The following is a 26,919-nucleotide window of genomic DNA, read 5'->3' on the forward strand; positions in this document are numbered from 1 at the left end:
ATTCTGTTGTTGCTTGTAAACTCATTTTGAAACGAATCTCTTTGGAAAATAAATAAATAAACGGAGCATATAAATATGATCAGTATTTCAGTCAGAGCGAATCCCTCTTCAGACGCTCTTCACTCACTCCAGGTGGGCAAGAATATTCATACTTCTTTATTTATGGCAAATTATGATTATATTCCTATTACACACAGATGAATATATTTTAGTTGTTTTGTTTATTTCACTAGTGTAGTTTTTAGAAATTATGTGACTTCAATAAAACTGATTAAATCTCAAAAAATTTTCTGCATGAATTAATTTAGTTAATTGATTAATTCAAAATACACATTTTAATTCAGAAAGATAAACTAATTGGATCTTTTCAAAAACAACAAATGATTTTGAAAGAAAACTGATCGATGATTTTGAAAGCGTACAGACAGTGTGTGGTTTTAAATAAAGAAGTGCTGTGTAACTTCAGTATCTCGGTGCTCTTTGGGTTTAGGGATGGTTCCACTCTTAAGAAAAAACAATCCAAGGCACTCGAAAATATATATATAATAAACTTTATTCTTTCATGGCTTAGATTTTAAAAACAGGCGACAAGCAACGGTACACCTACATGCTGGGCCAATGAGTCTTCATCAGGCTGTGAGATGATGTGTGATGAAGGCTCATTGGCTCATGTACAGTAGGTGTGCCGTTGCTTGTTACATCTTGTTGCTTCAGCAGGAGAAATAAAGATTGATAACTTTTGAATTGTAGATGTTTTTCTCATGGTGATTTTTCTCAGTGTGTTTGACAGATCTGAACACACACACAGACTGGTGACCTTATCAAGCAGTGTCTCTGATCACAGTGTTTGACATCATCCTTCAGTCCAGCGTGAGTCTCCATTTCATTTAGCAGTTTATGAGTTATGATTTTTATTTCATGAAATGTGTAAGATGTTTGCTAAATCAATCATATGTTTACGAGTTTACCAATCGTATGAATTAGCCGCCTCGTACACACTCGTACAAATTGGTTGTGAGATAGCGTTGTCATCGACACAAGTGTACAAGCAGTGAAAATATTTTATGAATAGATCCTTGCAGGAATACAGAACTTTAATAAATACACACATAAAATCTCTAGTATCTTCACTATAAATCAGACTATGACATTCATTGAGTTAAAGTTATCACTTTACTTCTGTTTGCAGCGGTTACAGCAACAGACATGGGGGGATCTCCTTCAACAGGTCAGAACACACAACACTTGTAATACAAACACGACACCTAGTGGTTACTCCAGGATACTACAATACTTCTATCACAGCACTATATATATTGTTAGTTATAAATTATTTGAGTAATCTTTATCTTTATCTTAATGTCTGATACAGGTGAATTAAAACAAGCAGAAAAGTAAGTAGGCTAATTTTTGTTCAAAGCTTGGACTTTATCTTTATTAACTTTACAATCAACTGATTATTATAGATATGAGTAAATCATTTACAACAATTTTGTTTTGTACAACAAGCATTTTATTCATCTTAGATAAAGCTGCAGTTTTTCAGTTCAAAATTATCCAAAATAATTTTTTGAGCAAGTACATAACCAGCCAGTGTTCAACACTCTCTGCTTGCCGTAGCTCGATTCAAAACGGTAAGCTTGTAATAATGTATTTAACTCCAGTGGTACTGGTGGATTTCCGCGGGAAATATGAGCATGTCTTTGCATCATTACGTCACATCTGTCCACATAAAGAAGAGTCTCGGCTAGTCGGCTATGAGTGTGAGGATGCTGGAGATTTATAGCCTTTTCTCACAGCACTCGATATAATTAAACTTAGCAATTTGATGACGGATCCAGAAAAGTTCAAACGACAATCATCAGTGACAACTAGAGATTCACCCGCTGTAAAACGCGAAAGACTTCGGAGTGGCTACAGAAAAAAAGAGACCTCAACCGGCTCATGCGAACACAAGGATAAATGTCGGGAGGGCATTAAATGTAGTCACGCAATGCTGATGTTGTTAACATTAACAATTCGAGAACAAAGTATAATTTGCACGGTTTGACGTGATATCATAAGCGACCGTTAGATTTAATCAGCGAAATTTACTGCAATGCTTTTCCCCCCTTAGTTGGTCAGAACAAAAGTGGATGTTACTTACTTGTTCAGACGACATTTTCTGGTGAAAACTCTTATGTTGGTCATACTTCCAAAAAGTAGAACCTGTGATTGCGAATGCCAGGATCCACACCAGCGGCGACGGACAGGCTCATTCTCCTCAAAACACAGGATTCATCCGCGCTGTGCCGTGCCGAGACACAACCCACGTAAGGTTGATAAATCCGCGAATAACTGCAATTGCAGATTTCGAACAGAGATGGCGACAAAGAGGAAAAACTACAGACTGCAGCTTTAACTACAACATTTTTAAAATGAATATTTACTCGTCAAGTGGACGAGGGAAGTTTATATGGACAGTGTAACTTATACTGTATTCAGCAGCTCCTTAAACCACAACAGAACATGATTGTGACGTCACAGCAAATCACATTTCATTTACACACACACAACTCTATATATGAATTAACTTATGAGATAATAATATAATACTTGTAGATACTTTAAGCAGACTGTTTCTCTAACATAGATCATTCTATTATTATCATCATTATCATCAGTGCATTTTCATAATATTTTATTCAACATCCCAAGCATGAACGATGCATAAAACACATGATTGTAGTTCAGTGAGTTGAACTAGCGCAGGTTCTGCCAGTAAAGGACACTGGTGTAACGTTAGCAATGATGTACATCTGAGACGGAGAGAAGTTATCAAGAGAAGGACATACAAACTAGAACACAGCCTCTATTAGCCAATGAATTAACTAATGTTAAGTTTGGGGTCAGTAAGATTTTTAATGTTTTTAAAAGAAGTCTCTTCTGCTCACCAAGGCTGCATTTATTTGATTAAAAATACGAACAAAAAGCAGTAATATTGTGAAATATTATTCCAATTAAAAACAGCTGTTTTCTATGTGAATATACAGTAAAGTGTAATTTATTCCTGTGATCAAAGCTGAATGTTCAGCATCATTACTCCAGTCATCAGTGTCACATGATCCTTCAGAAATCATTCTAATATGATGATTTGATGCTCAAGAAACATTCATTATTATTATCAATGTTAAAAACAAGATTCTTTGATGAATAGAAAGTTCGGTAACACTTTATAATAACGTTCAGTTGTAAGTCATCTATAAGTGGTTAGTTAATGATGAGTTCATCATTTACAGAACATTCATAAATGATTAGCAAGTGATATACTAACATTTTATGTATGTTTTGTAAATTCTGTTACAAGTCATTTACAAGTGATTAGTAAATGATTAACTAATTATTTACGAAACATGACTATGCGTTTCATAAATGTTTAATAAATAATGTTTTTGGTTTTTTTGTATGTATATAGCAATTAGAGAGTGCTGAAAGTGTTGTAAATGCCTTGAATAGATCATTTATAACAGGTAAGTGTCACACATTTACAACTGATGAATAGTTTACACTTTAGATTAGGGGATGCAGAAAGTGTTATAAATCATTTACAACACTTTCTGCATCCCCTAATCTAAAGTGTAACCTATTCATCACTTGTAAATGTGTTACATATACATTCGTAGATAACATTCGTTGATCTTATGCCTTTTTGATTCTTGAAGTGGTAATCTACGAATGATGTGAAAGACATTTACAAGTGATGAATAGTTTACACTTTAGATTAGGGGATGCAGAAAGTGTTGTAAATGATTTATTCATGCGTTTACAGATCTATAACACGTCTTTAACCACTGTGCACCTGATGTGAGCAAAACATACAAAAAAATTTAACATCATTTATTAAACATTTATGAAACGCATAGTCATGATTTGTAAATGATTAGTTAATCATTAACTAATCAATTGTAAATGACTTATAACTGAATCTACAAAACATACATAAAATAATTAACATATCACTTATTAATCATTTATGAATGCATAGTCATGTTTCATAAATGATTATTTAATCATTTACTAATCCCTTGTAAATGACTTGTAACTAAATTTACAAAACATACATAAAATGGTAGTATATCACTTACTAATCATTTATGAATGTTTTGTAAATGATTAGTTCATCATTAACTAAAGACTTATTAATGACTTACAACTGGACGTTATTATAAAGTGTTACCGAAAGTTCAAAAGAACAGCATTTATCTGAAATCTAAAGCTTTTGTAACATTAAACACTACCGTTAAAAAGTTTGGGGTCAGTAAGAATTTTTATTTTATTTTTTGGGGAAAGAAATAAAAAAAAATCAATACTTTTATTCATCAAGGATGAGTTAAACTGATCAAAAGTTACAGTAAAGACATTTATAATGTTAGAAAATATTCTATTTTAAATAAATGCTGTTCTTTTTAGCTTTCTATTCATCAAATAATTTTGAAAAGAATTTGTACACAACTGGTTTCAACATTGATAATAATAATGAATGTTTCTTGAGCATCAAATCATCATATTAGAGTGATTTGTGAAGGATCATGTGACACTGAAGACTGGAGTAATGATGCTGAAAATTCAGCTTTGATCACAGGAATAAATTACACTTTACTATATATTCACATAGAAAACTAGAACACAGCCTCTATTAGCCAATGGATTAACTAATGTTAACAAAGGAGCCTTTATTGTGGAGTTTTATAGTGTTGTTAGTTTGCTATAGTGCAAAAGTATAGCATGACAATTACAATGTGCATAATGCTTAATATAATATGTGCCATTTGGCTGTTAAACCATAAAACTGACAAAACAAATATCCAGTGCTGTCTACTTATGAAATTCATTTTGATATTTCAGGGAATTACAAGAAATTGTTGATGAACTGAAGTCTCAAACTCTCATTGATAAATTAAAGGGCCTGAATTTGACTAACAGCAAATATCAAACTCAGAAGATCACAGATGATTTCATGAACCCAATCGACTCAAAGATTAAAAGTCTGAGTAAACCTTATGCGAAAATAAAAGAGCTTCAGAAGGATTCTGCAAAATTGAAGTGTAGCACCCTGCTAAATTTATCTAATGTTTATTTTGTGTTCTGTTAACAAATACAGTATCTTGAAATATGGGCCAGTTCAATTGCCCTGGTGTGTAATACATTTTTTTTGTATTATTACGCGTGTTGATTCAGTTATAAATAGAGATGTTAAAATATTATTTTTCTTTGAGAGTAACATTTGAACCCTCTGTCACTTTATTTCGTATTGGATGGCTAGGTGTCAGTTTCATTAGTTATCCAATCAGTTCCATCCATAGAGCAGTGTAACAGCCTACCGGATTGTTGAGGGGGCGGGACTAAAGACCGAGCGAAAAAAAAGTTCGAGAAAAAAGCCAGAGAGATCGCTGCGAGCTAGCTGTAAGTTCTGTGTGATTTATAGATTGCTGTTCATCGATGTTGAGAACCAGTGGGGTATTCTGCTTGAGTTTTGTGAAGGTGCTACACTGTTAAAACGGGAAAGTGAGTGTTAGCTTGGAGCTGTTTGAATCTACAACGGAGATTCGGATGAAGTGAAACTACTGCTTACTCAGCATGTGAACTGATAGCCACGTGTGAACTGCGATGCGCATAGCCACGTGTGAACTGCCTGAAATCCAATTTGCCACCGAGTTCTGAGTGAGTATGTGAACTAAAATGAACTTGAAAAAGATATCATGAAGCTCATTCGTTTTTTTTTTTTGTGGACTGTTGGCTAGTGTGCATCAGAGACTGCCATCCATGTTGCTGCCATAGATGTGCTCGGGATTCGTGCTGCAGGCCAGAGATGTCTGTGTTTTTCACACAGACGGACAGAGTTTCAGGACGGGTTTTCTTCATCGTGTATCTCACCACTGGATCAAACGGTTTGAACCAGAATGGTCATGTAAATTTTTCTGTCACCGAGGAACTGTGAGTACAGACAATATTATTTTTTTTCTCAACTGAGCTCCAACAAGCGCGCCAACGTTGTGGTGTCACTAAACTGAGACAGTTAATAGAAAAACCCCCGGGGTATTGTTAACTGTCATTTCATTTGAACATGAGAACATTTTGAAAGGTTCACTCACCAAGTTCTGAAGAAAATATATAAATACATTTTGAGTTTAACTTTAAATCTTTGTGGTCTGATATTTAAGTGTGTGTGAGTGAAATGTGATTTGTGTGATTTCAGTTATTTATGTTTTTTTCAAATAAGGGTTATAGTGGCTAAGTTAAATATATATGTGTATGGGAGTTTATGCTCACAGTGAAAACAAACGAACACAGTATAGCTTTATTTCAGCTAACCAGGCCTCTCTACACTTTAGTAAGCGTTTCATGCCCGGAGTTTCAGTTGTTATATGTAAATCCTGATTTTAAATTCTAGTAACCTCTCACCAATTCGTTTCCCCATGCACATGATAAATCCTAAAAAAAAATGGAATTGTGAGAAGGGTTACACGTGGGGGCTCGTCCGGGATTTTGTTTACTGTTGTTTTGTTTTGTGAGCATGTTATAAAAAAATAAAATTAAAATAGGAAGTCAGTGCTAAATGAGGTAGCTTAAAAGCCCTATAGCCACTTGTGTTTCAGAGATTCTTTTTTATTATTTTTATTTTATTCTGTTTATCCGAAGCTATTAACATGGATCCAGAACAGATTTTCAAATGGTGTAAAGACAAATGTGTTGATGCAAGGAAAGCATTTGTGCTTAGTAAAGTTTCTCTTGATGTTACTGATGAGACTATGTATAGGGTACTGGATGAGGCTGAAGTTTTCGGTCCCTGTAAAATAAGAGGACGATGTGTAGAACACTCCAATAAAAGCCAGTCAGTTTTAGTTGAAACTGTTAATGACATGACTAAGACTGACATACCTGAACAGTTACTAACTGGAGATGACTTTGGACCTTGGATAGTTAATGTTTCTGAGACCCAGAGTGTTCATGTAGCTAGTGAACAAAGAGACTTCCAGTCCAAGTTGCTGTCATTCTTAGCAAATGAAGGGAAGACACTAGCTGATGTCACAGGCTTACTTACCTCTGCTTCTGCTCCACCCACTGCTCCACCCACCGCTCCAGACCTGAACACAAAGCTGGTGAATGCCATCTCCTCACTAGTTGAAAAATGTCAAGCCACGCCTGTAGATGGACCGGGCTATCGCAAGCTACGCATGTTCTCAGGTATGAAACCCACTCCACATGGAGAAGAGGAGTATGATGCTTGGGCGGAACAGACAACCCACATGTTGGACGAGTGGCAATGTTCTGATGTTGTCAAGAGACAGAGAGTAGCTGAGAGTCTTAAAGGGCCAGCAGCAGATATTGTCCGAGGTTTGAGAGTCACTAATCCACATGCCACTGCCACTGACTATCTTAAAGCCCTTGAAACAGCTTTTGGAACCACAGACAGTGCAGCTGATCTCATGGTAAGGTTTCGTAATACCTTCCAGCAAGAAGGTGAGAAATTATCAGCCTACTTACTCAGACTAGACAAGCTATTGCATGCAGTCCATCGTAAAGGTGGAATTGAAGTGATTGACATGAACCGAGCGCGCATTGATCAAGTTGCTAGAGGCTCTCTGCCTCATGACTTTGTTGCCCTTCGCATAAGACTGACTTACAAACTCAAGCCTCCTCCCAGCTTTACTGATTTGCTTCGGGATGTAAGAGAAGAAGAGGAGATGATCCTTGAAAGACCGATTGTAAAGAAGGGTGCGTCTTTAGCTATTGGTAGACGTGCAGAGTGTGCTACAGCCTCAGTTGTACATGTACTGCCAGAGCCTTCACCAGTCCCTGACGTAGCAGAGAAAGATTCTGCAATAGAGAGTCTAAGGAAAGAATTTCAAGGTCTCAAGACTGATGTTGCACGCCTCCTTTCTGCCTCTGTGACTGCATCAGCAAGTGTGGCACAGCAGGTAGACCAGAACCCCAGCCAGAAAGCTACTGGAAACTCATATGCACGTGTGAAGGAGAGGGCTCCCAAACCTCAGTATCGTGCTGATGTCTTTTGCTACAGATGTGGTGAAGATGGTCATTTCCAGCGGGAGTGTCAAAACCCAGAAAATCTCAGAAAAGTGAACAAACGTCTCTTGAAAATAAAACAGCCGACGGGAAACTTTCCAGGGGCTCAGTAGAGGAACGGCCTGACGCTCCGGAGAAGATACGTTCCACACAGTGTGACACGCTACCAGAAAAGAAGGCTAATTTGCCAGAGGGTTTAGTTGGACCTAGCTCTATTGTCTCAGTACAAATTGAGGGCATTTATGCCAAAGCTTTACTTGATAGCGGGTCTCAAGTTACCCTACTGTATCGCTCCTTTTATGACAAGTATCTGAAGCACCTGCCTTTGACCCCTATTGAGTGCCTGGAGATTTGGGGCCTCAGTGCAAAGGAGTATCCATATAATGGTTATATGTGCTTGAAGCTTGAGTTTACCGGAGATGTAGTTGGAGTAGCTGAGACCATAGAAACACTTGTGCTTGTGTGTCCAGATCCGGTCATGAAAGGGGATGTTTCCGTTGTGGTCGGCACAAACACCTCTATAGTTCGAAGACTGTTCCATTCATGCAAAATACATGGAGGAGACCATTTTCTTAACACACTGTCTGTTCATCCAGTAATAAAAGAAGCTTATGAGAAGTTTCAGGAGACTCCTGATGACACAGCTGAGACAAAAAGAGGAACAGTCTGGTTCACACAAGTCAAGCCTTTCACTCTGCCACCTGGCGGCGTTGCAACTGTTGTTGGTATTCCAAAGTTTCCTGGAGGTCTCTCTAGCCAAGCTGTTCTTCTAGACCGTCCGGAGGAGAATTGTTTTCCTGAAGAGCTTCTGGTCATGCCGGTTGTTGAAAAGTCCACTGCTGTCCACTGTCGTCGCATCACAGTCACCATGAGAAATGTGTCCAGTCATAATGTGACATTAAAACGTGGAGTTCCTATTGCTCATCTATTCCCTGTAGATGTAATAAATACAGTCCTTGAAAAGGGGGGCCCTAAGCTGTCAACATCTCAACTGTCCCCGTCCTCTTTCAACTTTGGTGACTCTCCTGTGCCTCCTAAGTGGAAGGAGCGACTCTGTCAAAAGATGATGGAGAGAAAAGAGGTTTTCTCCTGCAGTGAGTTTGATGTGGGTTGTGCAAAGAGCACACAACACAGCATTCGGGTGACAGATGATAGACCTTTCAGAGAACGTTCTAGACGTTTACCACCGGGTGATTTGGAGGATGTGAGGAAGCATCTGAATGATCTCAAAGAGGCTGGAATCATTTCAGAATCCAGAAGCCCCTATGCTTCCCCAATAGTGGTGGTTCGCAAGAAAAACGGTACCATACGTATGTGTGTGGACTATAGGACGTTAAACAGGAGAACAATTACGGACCAGTATACCGTCCCTCGTGTGGAAGATGCTCTGTCCTGCCTTGGTGGTAGCCAGTGGTTCAGTGTGCTTGACCTCAGAAGCGGCTATTATCAGATCCCTTTAGCTCCTGCTGATAAAGAAAAAACAGCTTTCACTTGCCCAGCAGGGTTCTATCAGTTTGAGCGGATGCCGCAGGGGATTTGTGGGGCTCCGGCCACATTTCAGCGAATTATGGAAAGGACTGTTGGTGATATGAACCTACTGGAAGTGCTTGTGTATCTGGATGACGTGATCATTTTCGGAAGAACGCTAGAGGAACACGAGCAGCGCCTTCTTAAAGTCCTTGACCGATTGAAGGAGGAAGGATTAAAGATATCGTTGGATAAATGTCAGTTCTGCTGCCCCTCTGTTACCTACCTTGGACACATTGTGTCTAGAGATGGCATTGCTACGGACCCGGCAAAGATTGAAGCAGTGAAATCATGGCCCCGTCCAGAAAACATTACTGCTCTTCGTTCCTTCCTTGGTTTCTGTGGATATTACAGACGTTTTGTAAAGGATTTCTCCCGAGTCTGTTATCCACTCAATCATCTGCTTCAGGGCTGCATTGTATCTAGAAAGACAGGGAAAGGGGCAAAGAAAAATAAAGATATCAAAGAGCAGAGTAAAGCACAAGCAGCCACAGCAACAAAAGATTGGTACCATCCTTCTGAGAGTTTTGGAACTAGGTGGGATAAAGACTGTGAGAAAGCTTTTGAGGCTTTAAAGAGAAGTCTTACAGAGGCGCCTGTGCTGGCAATCGCCAACCCAAAACTGTCATATGTGCTGCATGTCGATGCGAGCAGGGAAGGATTGGGAGGTGTCCTCTATCAGGATCAGGGAGAAGGTTTGCGCCCAGTTGCGTTTGTCAGCAGAAGCCTCTCTCCAACAGAAAAGAATTATCCCACACATAAGCTCGAGTTTCTGGCATTAAAATGGGCTGTTGTCAACAAGTTGCATGATTATCTCTATGGAATGAAGTTTGAGGTTCACACTGATAACAATCCATTGACGTATATCTTAACTACAGCTAAATTGGACGCAACAGGGCATCGATGGTTGGCGGAATTGTCAACATATGATTTTAGTCTAAAGTATCGACCTGGAAAACAGAACGTGGATGCGGATGCATTGTCACGCCGCCCTCATGCAAATCAAAATGCTTCACATGAGAAGGAAACTCTGCTTGCCACCACAGTCCAAGCTGTCTGTCACATGTCTAAAGCCAGAGTACCTCACTGTCGCCAGTGCAGAGCTGTAGATCTCATGGGCTCATCTAAAGGTGCTGTGCCCAGAGCCTATTGTAACTTGTCATTTCTGAACACTAAGCAGTTGCCCAAATTGAGTGCAGCAGAAATCTCAAATTCTCAGCAGAAAGACCCATGCATTGGAGAAGTGTGGCGTGCTATAGTTCAGAAAAGTGCCAACCAAGCTAACAAAGAGAAACATCCTGATGTGTCATTGTTGTTAAAAGAGTGGGAGAAGCTAATAGTCAAAGACTCTGTGTTGTACAGAACAAGCCATCCACCAAACAAACCAGCTTGGCAGCAGCTGTTGCTCCCACAAGAGTTCAGAACAATTGTGCTCCAGTCATTGCATGACCAGTCGGGCCATTTGGGGGTTGACAAAACATACGGACTGATACGGGAAAGGTTTTACTGGCCTCGCATGAAAGTCCAGATTGAACAGTACTGTAAGAGCTGTCCAAGGTGTATTCAGAGGAAAACGCTGCCTAAAAGAGTTGCTGAGTTGTCGCATCTTAACAGTGATGGACCGATGGATCTCGTCTCCATGGATTTTCTGACGATTGAGCCTGACTCCAGAAATATCTGCAATGTGCTCGTAGTTACAGATCATTACACGAGATATGCTCAAGCTTTTGCAACTAAAGATCAGAAAGCATCAACTGTCGCTAAGGTTCTGTGGGAACAATACTTTGTCCACTATGGTTTGCCAAAAAGGGTGCACTCAGATCAGGGCAGGGATTTCGAAAGTCGCCTTATCCATGAACTGTTAAGCATGCTTGGCATAAAGAAATCCCGAACCACTCCCTATCACCCTCAAGGTGACCCACAGCCTGAGCGTTTCAACAGGACTCTTCTTGACATGCTCGGAACGCTGGAAACGCAAGACAAAAGTAAATGGAGTAAGCACCTCAGTCATCTTGTACATGCGTACAATTGCACAGTGAATGAGTCCACAGGCTATTCTCCATATTTTCTAATGTTTGGACGACAAGCCAGGCTGCCCATAGACGTGACATTCGGAGTTTCAAGTGACGGCACCTCCACAAAATCCTACTTGAGGTATGTCAAAAACATGAAACGTGAGCTTCAAGCCGCCTATCAGTTGGCTGGGAGTATAGCAGAGAAGAAGAATGAAGCGAACAAGCAACGCTATGATCAAAGAGTTCGTTTCTGTCCATTAGATTCCGGGGACAGGGTCTTGATCCGAAACCTTGGGTTACAAGGGAAACACAAGCTTGCTGATCGGTGGAAAGATACTCCTTACATTGTGGAGAGTCAACTGCCTGGTTTGCCCGTGTTCAAACTGAAGCCAGAGAGTGGACATGGATCTGAAAAGATACTACACCGAAATCACATTCTGCCAATCGGACAGGAAGTGCAGTTGCGGCCTGAGATGAACAAGGAGCCCTTAAAACAAAGCAGAGCCAGCAGACGGCTCAAAGCAAAGAGAAAAGGGAACTCTGATACTTCATGTTTACCAGCACCCGAACAGGATAAGATGGAGGCAACATCTGATTCTGAAGATGATGAGATGGGTGTATGGCATGACTATTATGTACCACAAACGCTGTCAGGACCAGAACCTCAAAACATTGATTACTGTGAGCCTTTTGATCTGGATTTGGATCTGGCTGTTTTGACAAGTAACTCAGAAATGGATGATGCAGTTGAAAAATCTGTCGTAGTGGAGGAGAATGACCATGTGGTACAAAATGTGACAGCAGAAAGTGTGCCACGAGAAAGAGACACTGAAATACAGACGTCAGATGTAGCTGAGAGACTTAACAGTGTAACAGAAAGCCATGACAAGACAACTCGGCCTCAGAGACTAAAGAAAGCTCCAACCAGACTAACTTATGACTTTTTAGGGACCCCAACGTCAGTGGCAGTTGGTACACATAGTGCTACTGTAGTTGAGATTAATGACCAGAAAGATTCTTTAGCCCTATCTCCTATTAAGAAATACAAAAGTTATTTTTACAAGTGGATAGGTTAAGGGGAATGTTTAATAATCTTCCTACCACAATCTTTTAAGAAAATGTGTTTATTTTCCTTAAAGTGATTTACGGTTTTAGACATGTCATGAGGGCATGACCATTTTTCTTGTGGGGGGAGAATGTAGCACCCTGCTAAATTTATCTAATGTTTATTTTGTGTTCTGTTAACAAATACAGTATCTTGAAATATGGGCCAGTTCAATTGCCCTGGTGTGTAATACATTTTTTTTGTATTATTACGCGTGTTGATTCAGTTATAAATAGAGATGTTAAAATATTATTTTTCTTTGAGAGTAACATTTGAACCCTCTGTCACTTTATTTCGTATTGGATGGCTAGGTGTCAGTTTCATTAGTTATCCAATCAGTTCCATCCATAGAGCAGTGTAACAGCCTACCGGATTGTTGAGGGGGCGGGACTAAAGACCGAGCGAAAAAAAAGTTCGAGAAAAAAGCCAGAGAGATCGCTGCGAGCTAGCTGTAAGTTCTGTGTGATTTATAGATTGCTGTTCATCGATGTTGAGAACCAGTGGGGTATTCTGCTTGAGTTTTGTGAAGGTGCTACACTGTTAAAACGGGAAAGTGAGTGTTAGCTTGGAGCTGTTTGAATCTACAACGGAGATTCGGATGAAGTGAAACTACTGCTTACTCAGCATGTGAACTGATAGCCACGTGTGAACTGCGATGCGCATAGCCACGTGTGAACTGCCTGAAATCCAATTTGCCACCGAGTTCTGAGTGAGTATGTGAACTAAAATGAACTTGAAAAAGATATCATGAAGCTCATTCGTTTTTTTTTTTTGTGGACTGTTGGCTAGTGTGCATCAGAGACTGCCATCCATGTTGCTGCCATAGATGTGCTCGGGATTCGTGCTGCAGGCCAGAGATGTCTGTGTTTTTCACACAGACGGACAGAGTTTCAGGACGGGTTTTCTTCATCGTGTATCTCACCACTGGATCAAACGGTTTGAACCAGAATGGTCATGTAAATTTTTCTGTCACCGAGGAACTGTGAGTACAGACAATATTATTTTTTTTCTCAACTGAGCTCCAACAAGCGCGCCAACGTTGTGGTGTCACTAAACTGAGACAGTTAATAGAAAAACCCCCGGGGTATTGTTAACTGTCATTTCATTTGAACATGAGAACATTTTGAAAGGTTCACTCACCAAGTTCTGAAGAAAATATATAAATACATTTTGAGTTTAACTTTAAATCTTTGTGGTCTGATATTTAAGTGTGTGTGAGTGAAATGTGATTTGTGTGATTTCAGTTATTTATGTTTTTTTCAAATAAGGGTTATAGTGGCTAAGTTAAATATATATGTGTATGGGAGTTTATGCTCACAGTGAAAACAAACGAACACAGTATAGCTTTATTTCAGCTAACCAGGCCTCTCTACACTTTAGTAAGCGTTTCATGCCCGGAGTTTCAGTTGTTATATGTAAATCCTGATTTTAAATTCTAGTAACCTCTCACCAATTCGTTTCCCCATGCACATGATAAATCCTAAAAAAAAATGGAATTGTGAGAAGGGTTACAGAAGAGTACTGACTTAACTCTCAAACTGTATAAGCAAATAGAAGACAAAAAGAATACTCTATTACAAATGTTTGATTATTACAAAAACACAGGTGAAAAAGCACAAGAAACTTTGAAATGTATTGATCAGATGAGAGACAAAGCTGTTGAATTCAAGAACAGTTTGAATTACATTTAAAGTGCCAACTAATACAATCCTGCAGAAAGTGTTCAGTCTTTGAAAGCAGTGAATTCTGAATTATAGAAGTTTACATATTCTGGGATTGTCTACTGTAGATCAGATGATTTCAGAAACTCTCACATTACAGCAGAGCTTTTCTCTTATCAGAAAATAGTGACGAAAATGAGGTCAAACGTACTTTCTTTTTTACATTGAGTTTGTATTATGTGATTAAATTTTACTTAATTTCATCAATTTCATTTTGTTTTTTGATAAGTAACTGTTTGATTGTAATTTTTCTGGTTCTGTATGACCTTGGAGAAACTCTATTTGTCTTTGTAAATGAACCACTTACTCTGGAGTTTAGATTCTGTTTATTTCTTGTGAAATTATTCAGGCATTCATTTTGATTGCCCTTTTTGTTGTATATGTTACTGTTTTGTAATGTAATGTAAAATAAAAACTATAATCATGCTTTCCCAGCTGATGTAGATGTCAAGACCAAAATATGTACTACAAAATAAATGTACATCTGATCTCACCAACATATTCACCAAACTGTGTGATCTTTTATAAGTTAAGAATGTTTCAGGAACATCATTCTAACCTTAAAAAAACGTTCCACTAACATTAAGAAAACTGGACATTGTAATGTTCCCATATAAGCAGAACAATGTTTGGGAAGCGTTCTGTTAGCTGTGGAGTTCGTCTCTCCTGCTCTCCAGCTTCATCTGGTGGACATTAAACAGCTGTGATGAAACATGCTTATTAGTCTGATATCAACAGCTTTAAGATACATTTACATTAAATACAACTAAAAAACACACTAATGCAGATAACTGGAAACTAAGGCCCCGTTTACACTGTCAGTGAAATGTGACCCAATTCCGATTTTTTGCTCACATGTGACACAGATCGGATGTGTTCTATGACAGTGTAAACAGGAAAAAAACGCATGCATTCGGATATTTCCAGATCGGTTTCAGGCCTCATTCATATGTGGAAATAAATCGGATATGTGCCAATGCGACTGTCATGTAAACAGGCAGATCGGATTTTCTGAGGCATTAGGCAACGTCTCCGCGGTTTAATGACGAGAGAAACCCCGACGCACATCTGCAAAGGGACGTATGGCCCGACGAAACGTTGTCGTCGTAGGAGAGGAGAGGAATGCGGAGAGGGGCACGGGAAGTGTTTTCACATGATTGTAAATTTAACAAAAAATTTTGTTCATTTACATTTATTTATTTTAAGCAATTAGTAATTCATTTGTAATAAACACTTTAAGTGGGCTATTTAAATTTAAAAAGTGCTAGGCCTATTTACATGTTCAATTATATTTTTAAAACATACGCGCAGATTGTGATGTAATATTGTGTGTGCATAGAAAGAATTTGTCTGCAGCCGCTCAAAAAAGAAAAAGAAAATTGTCCATATAGCTGCTCTACTCCTGAGCGCAACTCCACTGTCAGTGTTGTGTAAGTGTTGAAGATTTTATTATTTAGAAAATAAGTAATTTATCTGGTTTTTGTACACTATTATTTCCTTGTCTGTGGGTGACTTTGGCTTGACTTTGGAACCTGAGAGCTGTGTTGTTGCAGCAGAAAATTCTATTTCAGCAATGTCACATGGTACAAAACTATTTCTCAAAATACCTATAGAATGTATTACCATGTTTGGGAGAAGGATGTAGGTATATACGTTTGCTGGAGGGCCTTTCTGGAGGGTCTTTTCTGCAGAGGGACACTCGGCTTTGTTTTGTTAATAAAGTCTATTTTTTTTCTGATGTCAAATATCTTTGAAGTCATTCCCCTGAAAAGAATTTAACCACAACAAATGGCGACCACGAAGGGACGTGGCTTAGGAGCTGAAGGAGCCACAAAGGGATCGCTGGTGACTGACACAGACAACAGTGGCCGCTGTACTTTGAGGTGAGCAGTTTTTGCTTTTGAATAAGGTGTATGTGTTAGTCACCAGTGGCCCGGATGTGGTAAGAAAAGCTTCTCCAAATTTAAAGAACTTAAAAAGTGAAAGTGGGATGTTTGATGTCAGAAAAAATTACATGTATTGTCTTTGTATGTCAAGTAGTTGGTAAAGGAGCTCCCAATAGTGTTTTGCTAGTGCTTGTTTAATCCTGAGTGGATTCTATAACTACTGGTGATGCTGATTTAGCGCAAAGAGTTTTGACGTACGTATGTAAGGTTCTGTGTTTGTTCATCAAGAGGGCCTTGAAGGATGATGAGCAAAAAGCATGCACACAGAGGGTTTGAATTCACTGATAAGGATATCAGTTAAGTTTTGTGTTACTTGTCAAGAGGGCCTCGATGGATGACAAGCGTACTGATATAAGGATATCAGTTATTGATGTGTTATACCTGTAAGTGGGCATTGATTGATACAGGTGTAGTTTAGCTTATAGCCTATAGATGGTTGATCTGCAGACATTTGTAAGAGGGCCTTGAAGGATACAAATGAGCATGATTGCAGATAAAGTCAATTTCCGGGTACCTTATTAATCTAATAAGAGTCTGCTCAGGGGAATTAAGGTCTTATTTCACTCTGTTGTGTTGAGGAAGTGAATCACAGAGGTTTATGGAATAGGATAGTTAAAAGTGTCATTGTGTTGATTAGTGAATCTGTTAATGTATTGTTCAGATCTGACAGGGAGTACAGAATAGTGTGTGTGTAAGTGTTTGAGGGATCCTGTGTCTTGTGTGACTCTGCCTGTGGTTGAAAATAAGTGACCTCTGACCCTGGTTGCTTGAAGGGACAGAGAATGTGTGACTGACCTGTGAATGAAGGGACTGAAATGGTGTGTATTAGAAAAAAAAAAGAAAGAAAAGTAAGGGAAAACAATTGTTTCAAGACATTAACTATAAAGAATATTGTAGTATAAAATAAGTTAAAATAATAAGATATAGTTAATCAATAAATGTAATGATGAATATTAATAGATGAATATAAATAAGATTGCACGTGCTTAATATAATATATATTATATCTGAAGACTAAAATTTGTATCTCGTTATCCCTGAAGACGGAGTGGAAAAAGTATTCCATTGCAGATTAATAAGTTTGTGTTAAGAGAAAAATAATTGGTGCAGTGTGCTGAGGGTTAGCAAGATTGAGTGACCAAGTTTCAAAAGTCAAAAATACTTTACATGTCACGGTTGTTGAATGCATTGTTTCCTTCTTGTCTCGTGTCATTGTTGTTATGTGTGTGAGTGGGCGTTGTCCCGCTCACGTGTCTGTCAGCGCTCCAGCTGATCATCATCATCTCAATCACTGTTCACAGCTGCTGTTCATTCCCATTGCCTACATATACTCACACCATTATCTGTTCCAGTGTCGGATTGTTTGTTGAGGTCCTGTGTTGCTGTTCCGTGTTCCTGTGAAATCGCCGTCCTGTGAAGTTGCCGTGTCTGTGTCTCGCCTGCCTTGTCTTCTTGCCGTCCTGTTCCTTGTCTCTGGATTCACCGCACTTCACCGGGATCGGGATTCTGCACATCACAGCACCAGAGCACCACAGACCATCTTAAGTCCCTGCACGAGCCTGAGTCGTCGCCCTTCTTTGTTCCTGAACTGTTTCCTGACCATTTGAGATATTAAACGTTTTTGAGCACCTGCAAACTGTTTCCTGTCTGTTCTGTCATGACAGAACAATCCGACCAGTTGATGGAAGCAGCAGGTGGCGCCGCAGCTACAATGGATGACTTTGTTCGTGCAAGTATTCAAAGGATGGACGCCCAAGACCGTCAGCAAGGGGAGGCGGCGCGCGCGATTCAGGCTCTCGTCACGCAGGTGTCCGAGCTGACCCAGCGTTTTCAACAGCTGCAACCTCCCGCTGCGCCAGCCGCACCGCCCGTCCCTCCCACACCACCGATGACCGCCTCCCAGTCGGAGCCACGCCTTCCTACGCCTGAGCCCTATTCTGGTGAGCCTAACTTTTGCCGGCCGTTTTTGACTCGATGCAGCATGCACTTTGCTCTCCAGCCACGGACATTTGAGAGGGAAGAGACGAAGGTGGCCTTCGTTCTCACATTATTGACTGGGAGAGCGGCACTATGGGGGACGGCGGTGTGGGAAAATCGAGAACCATGCTGTTCCTCGTTCCAGGAGCTCTCCTCGGAGATGAGGAGAGTTTTTGACCGCGCGGTCGCGGGAAGAGAGGCTGCCAGGGTCTTATCAGAGCTACGCCAGCAAGAGCGTTCGGTATCTGATTATGCCATCGAGTTTAAGACCCTGGCGGCCGAGTGTCGCTGGAACGAGGAAGCGCAGTGGGATAGGTTCCTGCATGGGTTGGCTGACCGCGTCCAGAGGGAGATCTACGCCCTGGATCTACCCCCCTCACTGAATGGACTTATCGATCTGGCTCTGAGGGTGGACGCTCGACTAGCCCGGGTCGGACCACGCGCTCCACCCAGCCTGCCTCGTGGGGGGGGGGAACATCAGCGATCCAGCGGCATGGACGCGGTCGGTCCCTCCGATCCCGAGCCCATGCAGGTGGGTCGAGCTCGGCTTTCCCGGGAGGAGAGGGAGAGGCGGAGATCCCTTGGCCTTTGCCTGTACTGCGGGGGAGCAGGACACTTTGCCAACAACTGCCCGGTAAAAGGTCAAGCCCGATAGTAAGTATGAGGCTACTATCGGGTGGGATCTCCGCCGAAAAGTCCTCATCTACATCCACCATCCTCCCGGGGAGACTTAGATGGTCTGTCCACGATCATCACTGCACCGCACTGGTGGACTCCGGGGCAGAAGGTAATTTTATGGATCGCACCTTTGCACTTCAGCTTCAGATCCCACTCAGAACACTTCCCCAGAGCATCACCGTACATGCACTCAATGGACAGTCACTACCCACCATCTCCCAGGCCACCGAGAACATTACACTCATCATCTCAGGAAATCACGCAGAGACAATATCATTCTACATCACGGACTCCCATCACACCCCCATTGTATTGGGTCACCCCTGGCTCAAGAAACACAACCCCCGCATTGACTGGAAACAAAGAACCATATCAGCCTGGAGCACTGAATGTCATAGTTCTTGTCTTGTGTCTGCCTGTTCTGTTGTCTCTGTTCCTGTATTGCAGGAGGAAGCAGTGGATTTATCAAACGTGCCCGCGGAGTACCGTGACCTGAGGGAAGTGTTCAGTAAGTCAAGGGCTGCTTCTCTTCCTCCGCACCGTCCCTACGACTGTGCTATAGATTTACTGTCAGGTAAGTCTCCGCCTAAAGGCAAGATTTATTCACTCTCGGTTCCGGAGAGGGAGGCTATGGAGAAATATATTTCTGATTCTCTAGCATCCGGGTTCATCCAACCTTCCTCATCTCCAGCGGGGGCGGGGTTCTTTTTTGTGGGGAAGAAGGATGGATCGCTGCGACCTTGTATTGATTACCGGGGGTTGAACAACATCACGGTAAAGAATACTTATCCTTTGCCGTTGATGTCTTCAGCCTTCGAGAGGTTGCAGGGAGCATCCATCTTCACAAAACTGGACTTACGTAATGCTTATCATTTGGTTCGTATCAGGAAGGGGGATGAGTGGAAGACTGCCTTCAACACCCCTAGGGGGCACTTTGAATACTTGGTCATGCCTTTCGGTTTGTCCAACAGTCCCGCAGTCTTCCAAGCACTCGTCAATGACGTGCTGCGAGACATGATCGATCAGTTTATTTATGTTTACCTGGATGACATTCTGATTTTTTCCTCGTCTCTCCAGGAACACGTGCAGCACGTCCGACGAGTTCTCCAAAGGTTGCTAGAGAATGGGCTTTTTGTCAAGGCGGAGAAATGCGCTTTTCATGCACAGTCGGTCCCTTTCTTAGGACACATCGTGTCGGCTGAGGGTATGCGTATGGATCCTGACAAAGTTAAGGCTGTGGTAGAGTGGCCAAACCCAGATTCCCGTAAGGCCCTACAGAGGTTTCTGGGGTTCGCCAATTTCTACCGGCGTTTTATTCGCAACTTTAGCCAACTAGCCGCACCTCTGACTGCCTTGACCTCCCCCCGAACTGCGTTCAGGTGGTCGGAAGCAGCCGAGACTGCTTTTACCAACCTCAAGAGCCGCTTCGTTTCGGCTCCCATCTTAATCGCCCCTGATTCCTCACGTCAGTTTGTGGTGGAGGTCGACGCGTCAGAGGTGGGGGTAGGCGCAGTTCTTTCCCAACGCTCACCTTCAGACAACAAGATGCATCCATGCGCGTTTTTATCCCATCGCTTATCACCAGCTGAACAAAATTACGACATTGGCAACAGGGAGTTGTTGGCGGTCAAGTTAGCCTTGGAAGAATGGCGTCATTGGTTAGAAGGGTCCGGGGTACCCTTTATCGTCTGGACGGATCATAAGAATCTGGAGTACATTAGATCCGCTAAAAGGTTGAACTCCAGGCAGGCGCGGTGGGCACTTTTTTTCGGCCGATTTGATTTTACTCTCTCGTATCGTCCGGGTTCCAAAAACATCAAACCCGATTCTTTGTCCCGTATTTTTGATGGATCCGAACACGCACCTACTCCCGAGCGTATTTTTCCTGAGACCCTAATTATCTCTACGCTCACTTGGGAGGTCGAATCGAGAGTCAAGAAGGCTCTAGAAGGGGTAACGCCTCCGATCCGGTGCCCACCGAACCGCTTATTTGTGCCGGAGAAACTACGTCCAGACGTTATTCGATGGGGCCATTGTTCTAGTCTAGCCTGTCATCCAGGAGTTACTCGCACCCTTTATTTGGTCAGACAACGATTCTGGTGGCCGCTTATGGCTCGCGACGTTCACGATTTTGTTTTGGCTTGCTCAGTTTGTGCTATTGGTAAGTCTTCCAATCGACCCCCAGATGGGTTACTCCAACCGCTGTCGGTGCCTTCGAGACCCTGGTCCCATATCGCTCTAGATTTTGTTACCGCCCTCCCACCCTCCCAGGGTAACACGGTAGTTTTAACCGTGGTGGACCGATTCTCGAAGGCAGCCCACTTTGTTCCCTTGCCCAAATTACCCTCAGCCAAGGAGACAGCGGTTGCAGTCGTTAATCACGTCTTTCGGTTACATGGCCTCCCGACAGACGTGGTTTCTGACAGGGGTCCCCAATTTGTGTCCAAATTTTGGCGAGAGTTTTGTAAGTTACTGGGGGCGACGGTCAGTCTGTCTTCCGGGTTTCACCCTCAGAGCAATGGTCAAACTGAGAGAGCCAACCAAGACCTGGAGAGAACCTTGCGATGTACGGCTGCCAGGAATCCTTCCTCCTGGAGTCAGCAACTGCCTATGGTGGAGTACGCCCACAATTCGTTGCCAGTGTCAGCTACGGGCCTATCTCCTTTTGAGTGTAGTATAGGATACCAGCCACCGGTCTTTTCTAGTCTGGAATCCGAAGTCGCGGTCCCCTCCGCTCACGCCTTCGTCCAGAGGTGTCACCGCACATGGACAAGAGCCCGTGAGACTCTCCTCCGTGTGCGGGCGCGCACCAAGGCCAAAGCCGATCGCCACCGGTCTAGGCCTCCTGTATATGTCGTCGGTTCCAAAGTGTGGCTTTCTACTAAGAACATTCCGCTCCGCTCCGTATCCAATAAACTGGCTCCTAAATTCATTGGCCCGTTTTCTGTCACCAAAATTGTTAGTCCAGTGGCAGTCCGCCTCAACCTCCCTCCAGTGTACAGGAGAATTCATCCGGTATTCCACGTGTCCAAAATTAAACCCGTTTTTTTTTTCCCGCATTAATCCGCCTGTCCCGGTTCCCCCACCGCCGCGACTCGTAGATGGGGAACCATCCTATTCGGTCCGTCGCATTATGGACTCTAGGCGGAGGGGACGCGGATTCCAGTACCTGGTGGACTGGGAAGGTTACGGTCCGGAGGAGAGAAGTTGGGTTCCGGCTCGTGACATCCTGGATCACTCTCTTATCGATGATTACAATCGACAGGTAAGGGAGTCTGGGAACGCCGTGAGGCGTTCCTAGAGGAGGGGGTACTGTCACGGTTGTTGAATGCATTGTTTCCTTCTTGTCTCGTGTCATTGTTGTTATGTGTGTGAGTGGGCGTTGTCCCGCTCACGTGTCTGTCAGCGCTCCAGCTGATCATCATCATCTCAATCACTGTTCACAGCTGCTGTTCATTCCCATTGCCTACATATACTCACACCATTATCTGTTCCAGTGTCGGATTGTTTGTTGAGGTCCTGTGTTGCTGTTCCGTGTTCCTGTGAAATCGCCGTCCTGTGAAGTTGCCGTGTCTGTGTCTCGCCTGCCTTGTCTTCTTGCCGTCCTGTTCCTTGTCTCTGGATTCACCGCACTTCACCGGGATCGGGATTCTGCACATCACAGCACCAGAGCACCACAGACCATCTTAAGTCCCTGCACGAGCCTGAGTCGTCGCCCTTCTTTGTTCCTGAACTGTTTCCTGACCATTTGAGATATTAAACGTTTTTGAGCACCTGCAAACTGTTTCCTGTCTGTTCTATCATGACATTACAGAAGTTGATGAGAGTAAAAAATAAGAAGCATTCCTTGATGTTTGTTGAGAAACATACTAGATTATTGTGAACACAGCATGCAAATATAGAAGAAAAATTGAAGTCTGATTTTATGATAGGGAAAATTATTTAATTGAATTATTCTCAGATCATCAGAGTTATATTATTGCTGATATAGAAAAACAGAACTAGCTTGCTTTTTCTTGCAATGAAGAACTGCTTATTAATAGAATGAGGGAAATGCTATGGTCAACCAGTGAGATTTTTATATAAAAGAAATAGTGAAAAGATGCAGGTTAAAAAAAAGTGGAATGTATATAAAGAGCTAATAGCTTATATGTCAGAAGTTCAATTTGACTCATGCAGATCTCTGAGTGTTCATCTTTCAGTGTCCTGTGGAAGCAACAAGAGGGCAAAGGGCAAAGACATGAATGCAGAGACACGAATGCAGAGAGAAGAAGAGAATGGGTGAGAGGTTCTCAGCTCCCCTCCTGAAGTTCAAAAAGACCCAGAAAGACTGAGTTAATGGAAAGACTGGAAAAGGTGAATCTTTCACTTGAGACTTTTCCTGAAAACAAAGAAAAATCCTGAGATGCAAAACTGTTACAGGATTGATCAAAATCCCAAACTGAGAAGAGACAGAGAAACAGCAGAGCCTATATTCCACTCTGCAATGGCCTTTGAGTGACAGCAAGGCTGAAAAACATGTCAACAGACACTAATCTAAAAAAAGAAGAAACTGACCCTTGTCTCACCACAGGTGTGACAAACCTTATGAACACTCTAGAGACTGCTTCAAATTTAGTTCATTATTATATTAACATTATTCATTCTGATTATTCACTGGTCTCATGGCAATTCTTTATATTCTCTGCTAAACTAACCCTCTCTGCTCTTTCAATAGGTACAAGTCCAGCTCTATAAGAAAAAGAAAATACAGAGAAGTGGGTGCTCAACTCACAAAATAGTTAAAACTGAGGCTGGATTTGGTATAGTGAGGGCTATTGTATTAGACAACTATAGGGCTAAAGGCATGATAGAATTATTCTTTGGCAAAGAAAAAGATAGACACAAAATGTCAAAGAACTATTATCTTTGCTTGCAAAACAAAAACACTGGTCACTCCATCTTGTTTTAATATTTTTTATAGAGATAGATTGGAGAAGGATAAATAACTCCAAAAGTCCAAAAATATTAAATAAAAAATGCTGTCAAAACTGGGATAATGAGATGGAAATGTTATTGGCCATGGATCCAAGATTAGACAGAGATCTCCAATTTTATTCTTAAAGAAGCTCATGAGCAAAAAACAAAAAGAATATGAAAAAGTAGACCAAACAAATGACAAAATGCATTTGAGAAATTACAATTGGCTGTCTTACTCTCAACTGCACCATACTAAGGCCTATTATTCTGAAATATTGAATCTATTAGAGTTTAGAAAAAAAGAAAAAGAAAAAAGGGATTATAACAACAGTGGTAAACTAAGCATTAAAATAACTGACACTTCTGAATAGTGTTTGAATAGCTGTTGTGACGTTGTCTTTCAGACCTTTGGAATTCCACAGCTAAATTTGTAAGTTCCGCATTTAGAGCACAACCTGCGGAAGAAGAATGTGTGATGGCCGATGAGTGACTGATTATGAATGAATGAGTGTACACTAAGGCAAATCAATTATTTTGCCTACAGCTGTATCTAAATTTAATATGTGGGCCCACAGGGCATATTCTGCCCAATAAAATAATGACCATGGATGGATTTGGTTAATATCCTGGTCGAAACTGTAGTAACAATAAAAAAAGAAAATGAAAAAAATTGCAAAGAAAACAAACCGGTACTATATTTTGCGCAGCGCCTAACACATCTGACTTTCCTTTCAGAATATCATGATGGAGCATAACACATCTGATTTTCTTTTCAGCATATCATGAAGGAGCTGACGTTTTGTCAAAAGTCTGAAATATTGTCTTGTAACTTTTGTCTCTTAGCAAAGTGGGTTGAGTGTTGTCCAAGATGCCTGATAACTAGTATGCTGATAGTGGGACTCAAAACAATGAGATAACTGAGCTGAATTGACTAATTGTAAAAATAATATAGGGGTAAAGCCCTACTGCTAATGAGCAGAAAACACACAAAAGAGGCCAGAACACCACTCAGCCCACATGATCATTTTACAGGTGACGACACCAAGAAGGACAATGGAGCAGATGAGCAGATGATTTAAAATGTTGTTGTCACTAACAGAACTAAAAAGAAATAATGAAGGTTTCATTCACAGATGAGAACAGTTCAATTCCAGGAAGGTTTCTGGGATGATCCAAACAAAAAGAACCAGTGACTGTGCCTTGTCATCTCAGAAAAGGCTTGAACATTGATCAGCAAAGTGACATTTGAGTCTATGGCTCTCAACTTAAAATACACCAAACGACTCCAGGAACCCCCCACAACAGCAAGTGAGGGTTCAAAGACATGCTGGCAATGACCTTCCCTTGCCAATGAGAGAAAAGGAAAAAGCCAATTACAACTCACAATGATCAACATGAATGGAAAAAGAAGAACCTTAAAGGAAAAGTTGCAGAATAAGAAACTTTCAAGGAGTTGTGCAAAGAAGAGAGAATCAACAGAGATGAGTACAAGTTCAAACAATAGTCAACATCAACCAAACTGTCTTTAAATGTAATGTTAAAGCCCTTGAATACAACTTAATAATAACCCAACAAGAGAAAAAATTATTGAATTAAAGAATATATCAAAAACAACGTAAAAACGATAATGAAAAATCAGAAAACAAATGAAAATACTGAATGATAAGCGACTAATTCAAGTAACTGTCATAGCACAGTGCGAATTAAGACAAGTCATGAAGGAAAATACAAATCGACCTAAATGACATTTTAAATAGATCATAATGGGTACTCGAATGTAATTTGTCAATAAAGGGGTATAAGTAATTAATTTAAGACTACAGTTGAAAATTAAAGAAAAGATTAACACTGACCATTAACAAATATTTGATTTCATTTATGATTTGAATTATGATTTGATTCAATATGCTATTGACTGATTTATGGTGCTAATGGAACGACCACCTCAATTGTAAGTTGTTCGAACTCAATAACAAACAGGCCCTATGAACAATTTATATGGTATCAGAGGAGGGTAAGAATGACAGGTTATTGCACAAAAACATACTTTTTGAATGCGCATGGTATTAACCTGCGCAAGGGGGGAGTAAAGAGACATTAAGAATTAGTAAATTAATTAAGAATTAAAAAAGAATTAGGAAAATTTAATTAAATTAAGAATAAGGAAAATTAAATAAAAGGCATTTTTTGCAATTTTTGACTGTACACAAGAGAATTTTGCGACAAAAATAAAGGTAGGAAAGGAACAGTGACAAAAATAGGCCATATATCAGTACCAGAAGGACTAATAAAACTCTTCGTAATGGATCATATGAACAAGATAGAGATGGGTAAAGGCAATGAGATCAACAGAGGAGGGTCAAGAGAAGTAATTAAATTTAAGACCAAAGAATTATTCCTTAGATTTGAAATTCTATCAGAAATAAGTTTAGATAATGGTTTAGCAGTCATTCTAGAAAAATTGAAATTAACATTAATTGTATGCAAAAACTTAAATTACAGAAAAGGAAGTTTTAACAATAATTAAGTTATAATGCTTTATGTTTGAAAAGGTTAAGGAAAAACTTAGATATACAGAAAAAGAAATGACCGTACAATGAATATGTAAGATAGTATAAAAAGTTATTTTCGAGAGTTATTTTTCTAATTGTCTAATGAGTTCATTGAATGACTTTTATGAAGTAAATGTAACATTGCTCTTGAAGCTTTCTTAGTTTGAGTGATTACATGTGACATAATGAAGTTTATTCATGATAGTTCATTCAGAAATTAGTAGAAAGGAAGAAAATGTATTCAGTTAAGGTATGCTTGAACTGAGGAGCTATAATGAGAAAAAGCTGCAACACGTGAGATATTTATTGTTTAAATTTGGTAATAAAGTAGACAGAATTTGAAATGTAAAACGTTATAACGAAGCATATTGTGAT

General features: G+C 40.7%; 1 long non-coding RNA gene across 1 annotated transcript; it reads left to right on the forward strand.

Moving 5' to 3' along the window:
• On the forward strand, positions 1-26,919 carry LOC311287693. Its single transcript, XR_014626778.1, has 7 exons — positions 1-132; positions 779-870; positions 1,190-1,228; positions 1,373-1,394; positions 4,885-5,082; positions 14,226-17,547; positions 22,848-26,919. It is a non-coding gene; the product is annotated as an uncharacterized lncRNA (long non-coding RNA).

Source organism: Rutilus rutilus, assembly GCF_951802725.1.
Source record: "Rutilus rutilus genome assembly, chromosome: 3".
In the NCBI taxonomy this organism is placed as follows: domain Eukaryota; kingdom Metazoa; phylum Chordata; class Actinopteri; order Cypriniformes; family Leuciscidae; genus Rutilus; species Rutilus rutilus.